We start from the raw sequence: 14,224 nt of genomic DNA, 5'->3' as shown, positions 1-14,224 counted from the left end.
TGTAACGGGGCTGTGATCTCACCCCGTTCCATCCGCCTCCACATAGAACCCCTCCTCTTGCCCTGGGCTCGCCCCAGAGCCCCACAGCCATCCCTGTCCTTGGGCAGGTTCGGTCTGGAAGGAGCCCTTGTATTCACTGTGTGTGTTTGCCACAGCTGCAGTGTTGGGATCCGGGAGTCCTTCTTCAGTCCATCCCCGCATCCCCCCCTGTCAAATTAAACCATGTTCTGGTCTCCATTGGGACGGAGTTGATTTTCCCTTCTTGGCATCTGGTGCTCTGTTTCGGCTTTAGGAGAAAAACAGTGTTGGTAACGCAGCAGTGTTTCTAGCTGTTGCTGAGCTAGATGGGATGGGATGGGATGGGATGGGATGGGATGGGATGGGATGGGATGGGATGGGATGGGATGCGATGGGATGGGATGGGATGGGATGGGATGGGATGGGATGGGATGGGATGGGATGGGATGCGATGGGATGGGATGGGATGGGATGGGATGGGATGGGATGGGATGGGATGGGATGGGATGGGATGGTGCAGTGTGCCCTGCTTTGTGTGCAGAGCCCAAGCACCCCATCCAGGCCCCCAGTCCTGGCCCTCGTTCAGGGCTCCCCAGTGACCCTGCAGTGGAAGGGCTGTGCCCTCAGCCCAGCCCTGCAGTGCTCCATCCCTGCAGGCATTCAAAGGCAGGCTGGATGTGGTTCTGGGCAGCCTGGTCTGGAGGTGAGCGACCCTGCACATAGCAGGGGGTTGGAACTGGATGATCTTTGAGATGCTTTTCAACCCAGGCCATTCTATGACTGTACAGTTCCATACTGGAACAAAGATAAAATGGTAACTATGTAAAACATGGAGTCAAACCTGTGTGATTTGTCCACACCAGGAGGTGATTAGAAAACAATTTGTAAGCTACAAAGCTGCTTGCATGAAAGGAAAAGAAAATAAAACTACAAGAATAAGGGAAAACCTTTCTTCCTGAAAATAGGAAGAATAATGGACCTGACATGAAATTTGGGTGAAGCTGCCTGATTTTATGAAGCTATTCCCATTATTTTCTTGGTGCTGTGTTTCCCAAATGAGTGGTTTCTGGCTGTGCTGCAGCACCAGTCTGCATGTGAACATCAACTCTATTCACCATCTGGGAAGATTAGGACTTCCCTTCTCCCACCAGCACCACTGAATTACAGTTACTCAGTGGTTAAACAAAGGAATCCTTAAAGAAGGGTTTACAGCTGTCGTGTTATCTGAAGTGCTTGGGGCATTCTGATGCTATTAAGCTCTATGTATTAACAAGTTCAAAAAGAAAAGGTAGGCATCTGATTGTTGTGACAGTTTCTAAGTTATTTGGAAAGCTGTACCACCCAACCACTCCTTCTGTTTGATGGAGGTGACAAAGCTCAGTTTAATTTCTGACTGCTGTTTAAATCCTGAAGCTGGAGCTGGTTCCTGGAGCAGAAAAAGCTCGGAAGCTGTCCCTCCTACAAGCAGGCACCTCTGAGCAAAATATGACATCTCAATTTCTGATGGTAAGGTCAGGAGACCTGATTCCAGCGTCTAGCTTTCAGATTCATGCTATGTTAGTGGGACCTTTGGCATCTAGCACTGACCAACAGCAACTGACAGGCTGGTAACAGTGCACCCTAAAACAGTTACGTTTCTATTTATGTTATGAGGGAAAATTGTATTGCATTGAGATTTCCAGTTTTTACTCTTTGCAGATCTAACTCGCTGCTGGAAGAATCCTGTACGCCATGTTCACACCATTTTCAATGAGCTGGATGAGTCTGTTGTTGGCATTTTAATACCACTGACCAGGCAGGCAATATGTATGGAGTATTTGGCTCTCTCTACAGTCATGAATGTTTGAGTATCTTCAACATGTGGCTCATTGCTTCCATTTCAGGCTGCCCAGAGAAGCTGTGGATGCCTGTCCTTGGTGTTGAAGGCGAGGTTGGATGGGTGATGGGCAGCCTGAGCTGGTTAGTGGGCAGCCAGCCCATGGCAGGGTGTTTAGAACTGGATGATCTTGAAGGTTTCTTCCAACCCAAGCCCTCCCGTGATCCTATGATTCTGTGATTTCATTCAGGTTTATTAAGATGAGATGAGTTCTCCTGAATGCGCTGTTCTCCATATGATGATAATTGGAGTCTAGATGGGTGACTGAAACCAGACACCAAACTTTCTGATGGCCAAAATGAAATGAACTCAATCCTTTACTGTGTCAGTAGTCTGTAACTAGAGCCCATCAGGTAATTCCCAGCCTCCTGCCTGTATCAGTGGCTGCACACGGTGAAAAAGTCTGATGGGATTTTAACCTCTAAAATGTTCAGAATCAGCCAGAGGGTGAATATATTCACTATGCAAATACCTGCAGGAATAAGCTTGTCATGTATGTCCTCAGGTACCACAGTAGTTAATGGTGGGACTCAGTAGGTCATGCTGAAAGTTGAGTCTGCTGATCTTGAAGGTCTTTTCCAGCCTACATGACCTTATGCTAATATTTCTGTATTTATTTCTGTTCAGCTCCCAGAAAACCTCCCACCCAGCCCCCAGCTGACCCCGTGGTGAAAAATAAAACAGAAACCTCAGTGACGCTGGCATGGTCCCCTCCGAAGATGCAACGCCCCATTCCAATCGATGGCTACATTGTGGAAGGCAATAAACTAACTGGCTTCACGTGGGTGAGGTGCCACGAGTCTCATGTCCCCGTCCCAGAGTTCACGGTGAGCAATCTGTCTGAAGAGGCTGATGATCAGTTCCGAGTGTCTGCAGTCAATGCGCATGGACAGAGCCCGTCTCTGGAATTCCCAGGAAGCGTGCACCTTGGTAAGCACAAAAACCCCAATGGAAATGGGTCAGTGTGAGCTGAGCAGCTGTGTTGGTTCCCTAAAGATGTTTCCTTTGACTTTAAGGATAGTAGTGCATTAACACACCAAAGGCTTTCCCTTCTTCCTAGTTCTCCTATCAACTTCCAGCTACCACTAAAGTGATACAAGTTCTGTTTCTGTGACAGAGACATGAATATCCTTATCTTTTGATATCTCACATGTGCAAGAGGCAGAACTTTCTGTAACAGATTTGAAGCATAGAAGTTCTTCTTCCAGCACTCATGCAAAGGGAGAAGAAGAAATGTCCCTATGATTTAAACTTCCATCTCTAAATGACATACCAGACTTGCATCTAAAGAGCATTAAGACATACATGTTGTTCTTCCTCAGAACAAGTCCTGGCTGTGAAATCCCCCCTAACAACTGGTGAAGCTGTACCTGGAGGGGATGCCATGTTTACTATTGACCTTACAACAACGTGTTGCAGCACTTGGTACCTCTATGGTAAAGTCTTACAAGAAAGTGAGACCTGCATCATCAAGAGAACCCAAACTACTCACAGCCTAATGATAAAGAACGTCACCAAGAACGATGATGGAGCAGAAGTGAAATTTGTTGCCGAAAATGTTGATGTCAGCAGCAAGATGAGAGTGAGAGGTATTTGCTTTGATCCTTCTCCTTTCATCTTACAGTCAAGGCATAGTTGCTGTGATCTGTTGATTAGAACTGGGGCTGCAGGCATTCACTGCCTGTACCAAATACCTGAAATTGCATCCCATGGACTGATGTGAGTCCTGGTAATGACCTAAACATGATAGCACTGAGTGTAGGGTAAGCCAGTCTACCCAGCTGCTTGGTATCTGAACCAGATTGCTTCATGCCAGCTGATGAATGTCTGCAGTTCACAGCTATTGGCCAGTGCATTCAGTCAGCAGGTTTACCACTGCATCACCATAGAGCAGTACTTTCAGCTCCAGGTTCAGACAGCCTTTCTGATTGCACTGGAATAGTTTAGAAGTAGGGGAGCAATCATTCCAATAATATCTGTATCAATCAGCTTTGCATGAACAAATAGAACAAATAAACATTCATTATGGGAGGACCTGTTTGTCATTGGGTGGAAACCTCTGCAGAAGCATGTTTAGAGCATTCTTAATCAGTAGAAGGAGATGTTTGGTTGATTTTTACTTAGTAAATCCGGCAAGAAGACCAAATGAAATATCTTGAATTGCTCAGCAGTGACACAATGATGAGTGCAGGAACAGAAGGTGATACTTTTTCAGAGATGTTGCAGGAAACATTGACCACGTTAGCCTGATCTAAATTGAAATAACGAGGCCTTTGCTCCTGACAGGTGCTGCAGTGAGATTTACCAATAAGAGCAAAGATGTAGAAAAGATCTCCGCTCGGCTGCATGAGGAAGCCAAACTGCAGGCTGAGCTTTCAGACACAGGCGCTACTGTGGAGTGGATGAAGGATGGGAAGGAGCTCAAGGCCAGTGAAAAATATGAACTGCACATTGTGGAGAAGAAACACACCCTGAAAATTCACAGCGTCTCAATGGATGATGCTGGAAGTTGTCAGTGCATCTGTGAGGGGGATAAAATGCTCTATCAGCTTTCAGTGAAAGGTATGTGACAGTCTGGGCTGTCCTCTTCCTGCCCAGGGCCAGAAGACTGCATTCACCTGACTCCCAGACAGTCCAGCTGTTGTCAGACAGCATCTGGGGTGTTTTCAGTGGCTGTTTTGACTTGAACTGGCCAATCTGCTTTGTAGAGCCATTTGATTTCTGTGTTCTGTCCTGTGATTCGTCCCTAAGATATAGAGGAAATCAAGGGAAAGATAGGAAAAAGAGCATCCCAGCCTTCCTGCTCTTCTCTCAGGTTGGCCACGAGAGATGATGTCAACATCTCTTTTTGTAGCAGTGATCCCAAGTGTAGAAGAGACCTGTGACGTGTCACAGGGATGTTTCCTTAGCTGTCATTCCATGGTGGGCTTTTTCTTACACAGATGTAGAGAGAAACTGAACTTTCCCACGCAGGTCTCTGTTTTGCTGCAGGGTTTAGGTCTGATCTCTGAGATCCACACGCTGGGCCTTGATTGCAATAAATGAGAGCCCTTTGTTTGCTCCAGTGGAAGACTTTCCATTTCTGCAGTACCCTCTGCAGATGACACAAATGCAAATGCACCTTCTTCCCAGCAACAATTGCCTTTTTTTTTTTTTTACACTGAGTATGCATGAGGCTCTTCATCATATTCTGCTGGCTTGTCACCCTTGTTGATCCATGGAGAGACGAGAAAGCCCTAGAGTAGTGTATGCACTTTGGCATTGGAGAGCTTACTTAATTGCTTCTTCTCAAAGAACAAACTCCAGAGAGGCATGGAGACAGCTCCAAAGAGAATTGAATAATGGGTATAAATTTAAGGAGAGCAGAACACCCTGCCAAGGCTTGTCAGCTAGTCTTAATTTTGCTTTTCTTCTCTTTCTTTGTCACGATAGCATAATATTTCATACTGGCAGTTCTGCCCACAGAATTAACTGGCACAGGCTGCCCGGGGAGGTGGTGGGATCCCTGGAGGTGTTCAGGACCAGTTCTTGGGACCAGTGCTTTTTTACATGGTTATCAGTGACACCAATGATGCAATGGAGTGCACCCTCTGCTGTTTGCTGAGTGGTGCGGCTGATGCAGTGGAAGGAAGGGATGCCATTCAGAGGGAGCTCAACCGAGAGGTTGGCCTAGGTGAATCTAATGAGGTTCAAGACAGCAAAGTGCAAGGTTTTGCACTTGGGCTGGAGGAATCCCAGGCATTTCTACAGCCTGGGAGGAGCAGTCCTTAAGAGAAGCCCCGCAGAGAAGGACCTGGGGGTCCTGGTGGATGAAAAACAGAACGTGAGCCATCAGCGTGCTCTTGCAGCTCAGAGAGCAAATGGTCCCCTGGGCTCCATCAGAAGAGGGGATGGCCAGCAGGGACAGGGAGGCGATTGATCTTCATGATCCTTGAGGTCCCTTCCAGCCCGGGCCATTCTATGATTCTGTGATTACACTCGCTGTTAGAAATAACGGCAGCTGTACAGAAGCTTGTTTTTTCTTTCTTTTTCTGGCTTTGAAGGAGAAGGGGTGGAGCAAGGGGAGACCCACTGGTCGTTTGTTACCTCAAGAACAGGATGGATTCTGCATTGACTGTGAAAAACCTGGGCTAGTAGCATGGGCATGTTTCAGGCTGGACTCTTCTTTTGCTGCTTGGTTTCCTTTTGGCTACAGGGAGACAGCTGTCTAAAGGTGTGTTTTCAAACCCACTCTCCAAAACCATGTTTCATTGTTGCAGGTGGTTCAGTGAGCTCTTGCAGTGCAGATGCTGTAGTTTGCTGTAGAATCTGAATGGTTTCTGTTCCTAGGGGAGGACTGGGAGGAGGTAGTGAGAAGAGAATTCAATGCCTAAGGGGAGGGGAGATCGGGGATTGGTGGGAGAGGGAGCCAATAGGAGGGAGAGAGAAGTTGGGCGCAGGGTGATGGTAACATCCCTTTGTGACGACATAATGCTCCTTTGTGACATCATAATGCTCCTTTGTGACGTCATAATGCCCCTTTGTGACATCATAATGCCCCTTTGTGACATCATAACACCCATTTGTGGCGTCACAATGCCCCTTTGTGACATCATAATGCTTCTTTGTGACATCACAATGCTTCTTTGTGATGTCATAATGCTCCTTTGTGATATCACAATGCCCCTTTGTGATGACATAATGTCTCCCCTTTGTGACGTCACAATGCCCCTTTGTGACATCATAATGCTTCTTTGTGATGTCATAATGCCCTTTGTGATGTCATAATGCTCCTTTGTGATATCACAATGCCCCTTTATGACGTCACAATACCCCTTTGTGATGTCATAATGCCTCTTTGTGACATCATAATGATCCTTTGTGACGTCATAATACCCCTTTGTGACGTCATAATGCTTATTTGTGATGTCATGATGCCCCTTTTTGACATCATAATGCCCCTTTGTTACATCATAATGCCCCTTTGTGACATCATAATGCTTATTTGTGACATCATATCGCCCCTTTGTGATGTCATACAACCCCATATGAAGTCCAGGCAGAGTCAAAACTTATGGACCTGCACGAGGATCACTTTCAAGACAGTGGCTCTGTTGCTTCAAGCTTATTTGCTTCGTCCTGCCGCCACTCTACTACCAAATATCAACAACATCTTTCATGATTGAACTTGCAAACATTTCACACTAACCCTTGTGTTTCTGTGCCTTCCTAGATAATTCGAGCCCTTGTCAACCCCAAAGATCCAAACCAAGTAGTGATGTGCAGTGTGTTTCCATCAATGGAGAGTTCTTATTAAGCACAAATCGCTGCAATTCGGATGACAGCCTTCCACATGGTAACAGTGATGGACACAAGGGGCTCATCCACGTTCATGCTCTCATATCTCCTGGCTCTGCTGAAGCTCCTGACCTGAGCCTGCCAGACACCACAGTCACCTGCCTGGATTGTGACCCAGCGCCTTTGCAGTGCTGCCCATCCCAAGCACAGCCCGAGTGCCCCAACAGCAGCACCACCATGCAGGAGCAGGGCAGCATCAGTGAGGTGAAGCTGAGCATCTTAGATGGGGACTTAGAGTCAGGCTGCCAGTCCCAGGCACCAGGCAGCAGCACCAGCTCTGAGCCACTCTCATCTTGACAAGAGGAGTCCTATCTTCACCCTTGACCTCTCAAGCCCTCCTGTCTTTTATTGAATAAAGTCACTCTCATGCTCAGTCATCGCCTCGACTGCATTCTGAGTCTTCATTCACAGGGATTGGGATGAATGCAACAAACAGCAAGGCAGCTCAGCTTGCAATGCTATGGCTGTGGGGTTCGTGCAGGCAGAGCTCTGGGTTCCCATTTTGCATGGCTTTGGGATGTCAGCAGCAAGATCTCTACCATTTTGTATGGCAGCAAATAATCTCTAGCATCCAGGTTGCTGCTCATGATAATCCCAGTCTTCCTGGCTGTCGCTTTGTGATACCTTTTAAAGCCTTTTGATACTCTTTGATGCCTTGGCTGCTCCCTAACACCTCTGTCCTCCTGCCATGTTGACTCATGTCTCCCACTTTTAAGCTGGCTTTGCAGATCGTCTCCAGCCCTGTCATCATCACGCTGCAGCAGGAGGTGCTCACCTGGCCCAGTGTCTGGCAGTGCTGCTTGTTCTGCAGATGAGCAGCTGCCTCCTCATCTCTTCAGCTACAGTAGTTTTTCTCAGGGCAGTTAGATGCAGTCATGCTCCTCTGGATTTGGTGTGTTAAATCCATGCTGCATGGCAGCAGTCAGTGCAATACAAAGGTGTTCTGTGTGCCACAGCATTTCTCCAGGGGCTGCCAAAGGTAGAAGCACAACACAGCACCATCCTTCTGACAGTAATGTCTGTGAGTGTTAGACATGTGAGCACTGCATCATCCCCAGCGTGTCAGTGCTTTTCCACACCAACCTGACTCTCACACTCTGCACTGAATGTAACTCTGCTCTTGTGGAGACAAATGCTTTCTGTCACATCCTCCATCCCTGCAACCATTTGCCGGTAGGCAGCTCTTGCAGAAGAATCAAGCAGCAGAACCTTTTGCTCACCCTACAGCATGCAAATGCTATGAAAGCAGAAATAACCTGGCGTGCTCTGGGTCTGCAAGGCTGCACAGATGGGAGAGGTAGATTGTGTTTTTGCAGTGGAAGTTTCCAGTATTTTCAGTACATAGTGTAGGCCCTAACTGAATGTATAACCCTCTTGTAAAACTGCTGTATAAGTAGTTTTTCCACCAAGAAAGTTGCTGAACAGAGTTAAGTTCAGACTGGGGGCATTCTGACATGGGTAGAATTGAGACAAGCACAAGATAAATACGCAGGGTGGGTAGAGCCCAGCACAGGACAGAATGAATGTACTGACTGTTGGAAACATTGCCCTTCTCTCTCCGCAGAAAAGTACAAGGCAAACCTAAAAACAAGAGGTTGGTAATTGACCTTATATGGAAATGAATCCTAGCAACAGTCTGGAGGAGTGTGTGAGCCTGAGATGCTCAACCAATGAGAGCCATGAGAGCATCACCTGCATTGGGTTTAGGGCATAGAACAGAATTAATGTCACTGACTGGTGTGCAATTTCTCCCTTGCCAACAGGGGATGTGCGCTCAGTATTGCAGTAATGAATAAGCACTGCTGCTATCGCTGCCATCTTTGCCTAACTAGAAATCTTTGACTTTGAGAGTTTCTCACACAAGGGGAGAGGGTAAGAAAGTAAAGAGGCACAGAAAACTAAGGGAAACTGCTCTTCTTTATCTTATCTATAAAAATTGATACAATTGATGCTGTCGTGCATTTTTTTATTATTTTTAATTTTTTGCCAATGTCAGTTTGATTGTTTTAAAATATCCACACACCAAAATCTGACTACCAAGCAAATTTAATGAAAATGAAATGAAGGTGAGTTAGTGGAAAGCACAAGGCCATATTATATCAGGCTCTAGCAAATTTACAGGCAGTCACTGCACGAAGAGGTAGATCTGAGTTGCACATTATATGATTCCCACAAAGATTAATGAAATCTGAAGCTTTCAATATATTTCCCCTATAATCAAAAGAGAGCGGATCCCCAGGGTCTGTCCCGCAGACGTCCTTTCCGTGGTCTCTGCTGCCACCTGCTGGCCAATACACGGAACTGCCACTGTTGGGCGTTTGGTGCCGCAGGAAGCACAACGCAGATCTGAGTTCTGACCGGTCTACGCAGCAAATCCGCCAATCTTTATTGCGATAAGCCCTCCACATGGCATTGCACACGCACTCGAACACGCAACAGGCATAGATTTCTCCTAACTCCTCGAGGAGCAGGCAAGCAGAACAACTGAGCGCAGCACTGCTTGTGATTGGGCCACCCCCATCATAGAGATGTGTGTTAGATCTTTTACCCACCCCTGGCTTTTTTGGCTACAAGGGCACACTGCTGGCTCATGGTCAATCTGTCGTCCACCAGGACGCCCAGGTCCCTCTCAGCAGAGCTCCTCTCCAGCAGCTCTTCTTTCTGCTTACACAAGGAAGATAGTCTTGTCAATGCAGAGAAATGAATCACAGAATCACAGAATGACCCGGGTTGGAAGGGACCCCAAGGATCATGAAGCTCCAGCCCCCCTGCCTGGAAGGGCCACCAAACTTCCATGTTTACTAATGAAATAAATGAAATAAATGACAAAATTTCCTTTCAGAGAGTTGCATTCACACCTTGACTTAGGTTTGTACAGCTTGGGCATTTGGTCAGACGTGTACTGAAGTCAGGTTTTTCTTTGATTGAGAAAGCATTGAACTAGTTCTTCATTGATGTACAGTTCCTTAGAAATGGAGTAGTCCCCACTTCAGACCAGCTCCTACTGGATCCCATTTCCTGAGAGTCCCCCAAGAAATTCTGGAGGAATCAGTTTGCTTTCTAATCTACCAACTGTCTGATACTTTCAACACCTTGAATAAATTGCCAGTTGCTGACTTGTTTCTTTTTGTAAATCTGTTGATGCACGCACAAAAAATGGATCAGAGCACGGGGTCTTATCTGGAGATGGGAAAACAATTGGATAAACAGAAAATTGTTTTTTGCAAGTTTTGCAGATCTGTAAGTGGCTTTTCAAGAGATTGTACCACTTCTGCACATTGATTGTCTGACAGTTTCCCTATGATTTTACTTAAAAATGAAGAAGCAATGAAAAGCTCTGTGCTCTGTGGGTGTGCATGGCTGGCTCTGCCCTTCTCATAGAGGAGAAAATCAACATTTTCACCCCTGGTTCCTACACTTAGATAAAATCCCCTCCACTTACCTGCAATTTTCCTATGTGTGGAAACAGCCTGACCTCAGATGGGGTGAAGCAGCTTCTATTTGTCCTTTCCCATTATTGAGGGAATAATCTGTATTCTTTTATCGTAAGAAGAAAGGAAATTTTGGATGAGGGAAGTACCTACAACATGTAGAGACTCTTAGGAAACAGAAAAATAAAAATAATAAAAAAATAAAAACAGTATCACAAAGAAAATCTTGAAAAGAGCCAAATAATAAGGGAAAATAGCTGACTGCTGCAGGTGCACTTTGAAGACCCACAACAGAGGAAGCTGAGGTCTCTCCTTCTTGTCCCTTCACTGTTTCTCAGTGTGCCTCATTGTGCCCAGGCGATGGCTTTTTTTATTATTTTACTTCTGTTATTACAGCAATTCACCTGCCAAAGAATTTAATTTGCTATGGAACTATATAGAATATCAGAGGAAAGACAGTGACAGTGCATGGACCCCCTTCTCTCTCCTCCTGGTATCTACATGTGCTGGAGAACTTCGCTTTTACCATAATATGCCTTGAAAGTGTTTGCAGCCTCATGATCTTTCTGGCTCTGCACAAACCTGCCTTCTCCAAGAGATTTTACTTTGAGATGTTGATGGCAGCTTGTAGTTTCCCCTTTTGGGAACCCTACTTGTCCTGGGCATCCTGATGTCTGAGTGGAGTCAGTCCTTGCTCTACAGCATCTTTCAACACCAAATATGCTGACCCCACTGCCAAGAGAACATTTCCTTGTAAAAAGCAACACAAAGAAATGAAGTCAGGGGTCATATTTGATATGGTCAATAAATCCATCCCTGGCTGACTTTCTTTATTAAGTTTCAGACATTTTTAATGAAAGAGCTATAATCCCTGTAATAAATTTTCTCTTGGTTTTCTATGTATTCAGATCTTAGTCTATGAAGAAGTAAAAGTGAATACAACTGAATTTACCATTGAATTGTAATATTTATTTCTTCTTCTGGTAGTATGTAGCAAATCACCTGTGCCTTACTGACTTCCCTTACTGACTGTGTTGCTAAATATCCTAATGGAAATCTCTTTTATTTGTATTTCTTTCTACTTTCCCCTGTTAAGGATTTCATGGCTGCTCTCAGGTCACCGTGGAGCCTTTTGTACTCCAGGCTGAACAGCCCCAGCTCTTTCAGCCTGTCCTCATAGGAGAGGTGTTCCAGCCCTTGAATCAGTTCTATGGCATGTATCAGTGACCTGTCCATGCTCCAACAGGTCCATGTCTCTCCTGTACTGAGGACTCTGCATCTGGATGCAGTACTCCAGATGAGGCCTCATCAGCACAGAGTAGAGGGGCAGGATCGCCTCCTTTGCCCTGCTGGCCGTGCTTCTTTTGATGCAGCCCAGGATATGGTTAACTTTCTGTGCTGTGAGAGCACACTGCTGGCTCATGTTCAGCTTCCCACCAACAGGAACCCCAGGTATTTTTCGCCAGGACTTTGCTCAATCCTTTCAGGCATTTCCCTTCCACTGAAAGCTTGATCCAGGATCTTGCCTTGTTCATGTGCACGGTGCTTTCTCACTTCATTGTGTGCACGGTGATTTCCCAAATAAGTCCAGATTTGCAGCATTTCCTTTCCAAAAAGAATTGAAGGTGGGGAATAAAGTGGGGAGGAGAGAGATAGATTCCAGCTGTATCTGCTGATCCATCTTTGCCTCATAGCAGGAAATAATCAAACACCTGTCTTAGTTCCTGGTGCTGTTCAAAGAGGAGCTCCTCATGAAAGATGAATTTCTTCCTCAAGTTCTATTGATCACAGTACCGGTCTGTTTATCAGTGTTCTGTTTTGGACCCCTCACTATAAGAAAGATATTGAGGCCCTAAATCTTGTCCAGTGAAAGGCAACAAAGCAGTGAAGGATCTGGAGCAAAATTAAGCTGGGCAGTTCTTTTTTTTTTTTTTTTGAGAACCAAAGCAATAATATTTTTATTTTATTTCTTTATTTATTGCTTACATCCCACTGAATGCAGCAAGAATATTCAGAAATATAAGTGTGAGGTGCCACTTCTCTCTTGCTGGTGCAAAAGCAGATCAAACCTCTGCACATCAGGAGCAAAAAGAGACAGATTTTGCAGAGCACTCCATAGCTGGGACTGCAGGAGGGCTCAGCCTGCTGTGCATAGCAAAGTTTCTCTTGTGTCCCTTGTCTCACTGCAGCTTTAAGGAATTCCCGAGGGGAGCTGCCTTAATAGCAAGTTGTACCACTTTTAAAGCTACATTTGTATCGCTCACACAGCAAGAGCTCTTGTCACATGGAAGCCATCGAATGAAAACACTGACGTGGCAAGAGAATAAGGCGAGATAATGAGAAATTAAGAGCATGAAAAGTAAATGCTCTAGAAAAGCCGACACTTCATAACACTTCAAGTGAACACTTGCCTGAATTTCAAAGTCGACCGATAAAAAATTATTTGCTTTTCTTATGTAACAGAAATAGATAAAGAATTCTGTTTGGATAGGAAAAGATTCCACTAGGCTGCAATTTACATATGGATGCTCAATATTTAAGGAAATTGATTCTTTTACTTTGTAAAAGTGCTGTGCGTCACAGGGCAACCATGGGTCCTGTGATCCATCCTGCCCAGCCCCACAGCACGGGGCTCAGCTGTGACCCAGGAGCAGCCACCATCCTGTCCATGGCAGGGTGACCCTGCGCATGCCATCGTGCCCTCCACCAGGCCATGGAAACTGCATTTTCTTCTTCCCCCCCCCATCCCCAGAATGATAAAAGACAGACTCCATCAAGTCAATAGAGATGCTCCTGTTTCAAGGTGTGCAGAAATTCCCACCCTGCAGTGGTTTGAACAAGGACTGGTGACACGAAACAAACGGGGCTGCAGAAAGCAGAAAGAAATTGGTCTGTGCTTTATGGGGCACATCCTGGAGCTCCTCTGAGATCCGAGTTCAGCACCAATGGGATCATGCAGAGAAATCCTTAAGTCCGAGTTCAAAAGTCGTTTCTTCAGTGACCAAAGGGAAGTGAGAGCGCATAAGGAGAGAATACCACTCCCAGGGCTCAACGCAGCCATTCCCCTGCAGCATTTGAAGCACGGACTCAGATGTGAATGATCCAAATCCTTTATTACAAGTTCTCACATCCATTATAAACCTTCACAAGTTTTTTTTTTTCTAACATATCCAATCAGAGCCGTGAGTCCCTTCTTCTCCTTCCAGAGGTGTCCTTGGTTCTCAGGCTGTTGATCTGGCTCCACAGCTGCTGCTCTGAACAGCTTTTCTTGTATTCCCACATTCCCCCACGAGCCCAGCGCGGGGCAGGGCAGGATGGAGCAGGGGATGCTCCAAGGGACCACAGGAGAGGTAGAAGAAAGCTCCAGTGTGAGACCAGGGCCTCGTCGGCCCCCTGAGCAGAGAAACATGAGCAGGGCAGCTGGAGAGGCTGCGTCCTCATTGACACTCCTGGGCTGAGCCTTCAGCCTTCTGAAGGGCTCCAGCCATGCACCATCGTTCTCTGTAGGATTGTCCTTCAGGTGTGCAGCCGTGGGGGAGTCGTGCAGGATCAGGGTCCAACC

This window comes from Coturnix japonica, chromosome 28 (genome assembly GCF_054131305.1).
Source record: "Coturnix japonica strain WE chromosome 28, WE-NBRP24, whole genome shotgun sequence".
Lineage (NCBI taxonomy): Eukaryota > Metazoa > Chordata > Aves > Galliformes > Phasianidae > Coturnix > Coturnix japonica.
This window is presented reverse-complemented; position numbering follows the sequence as displayed.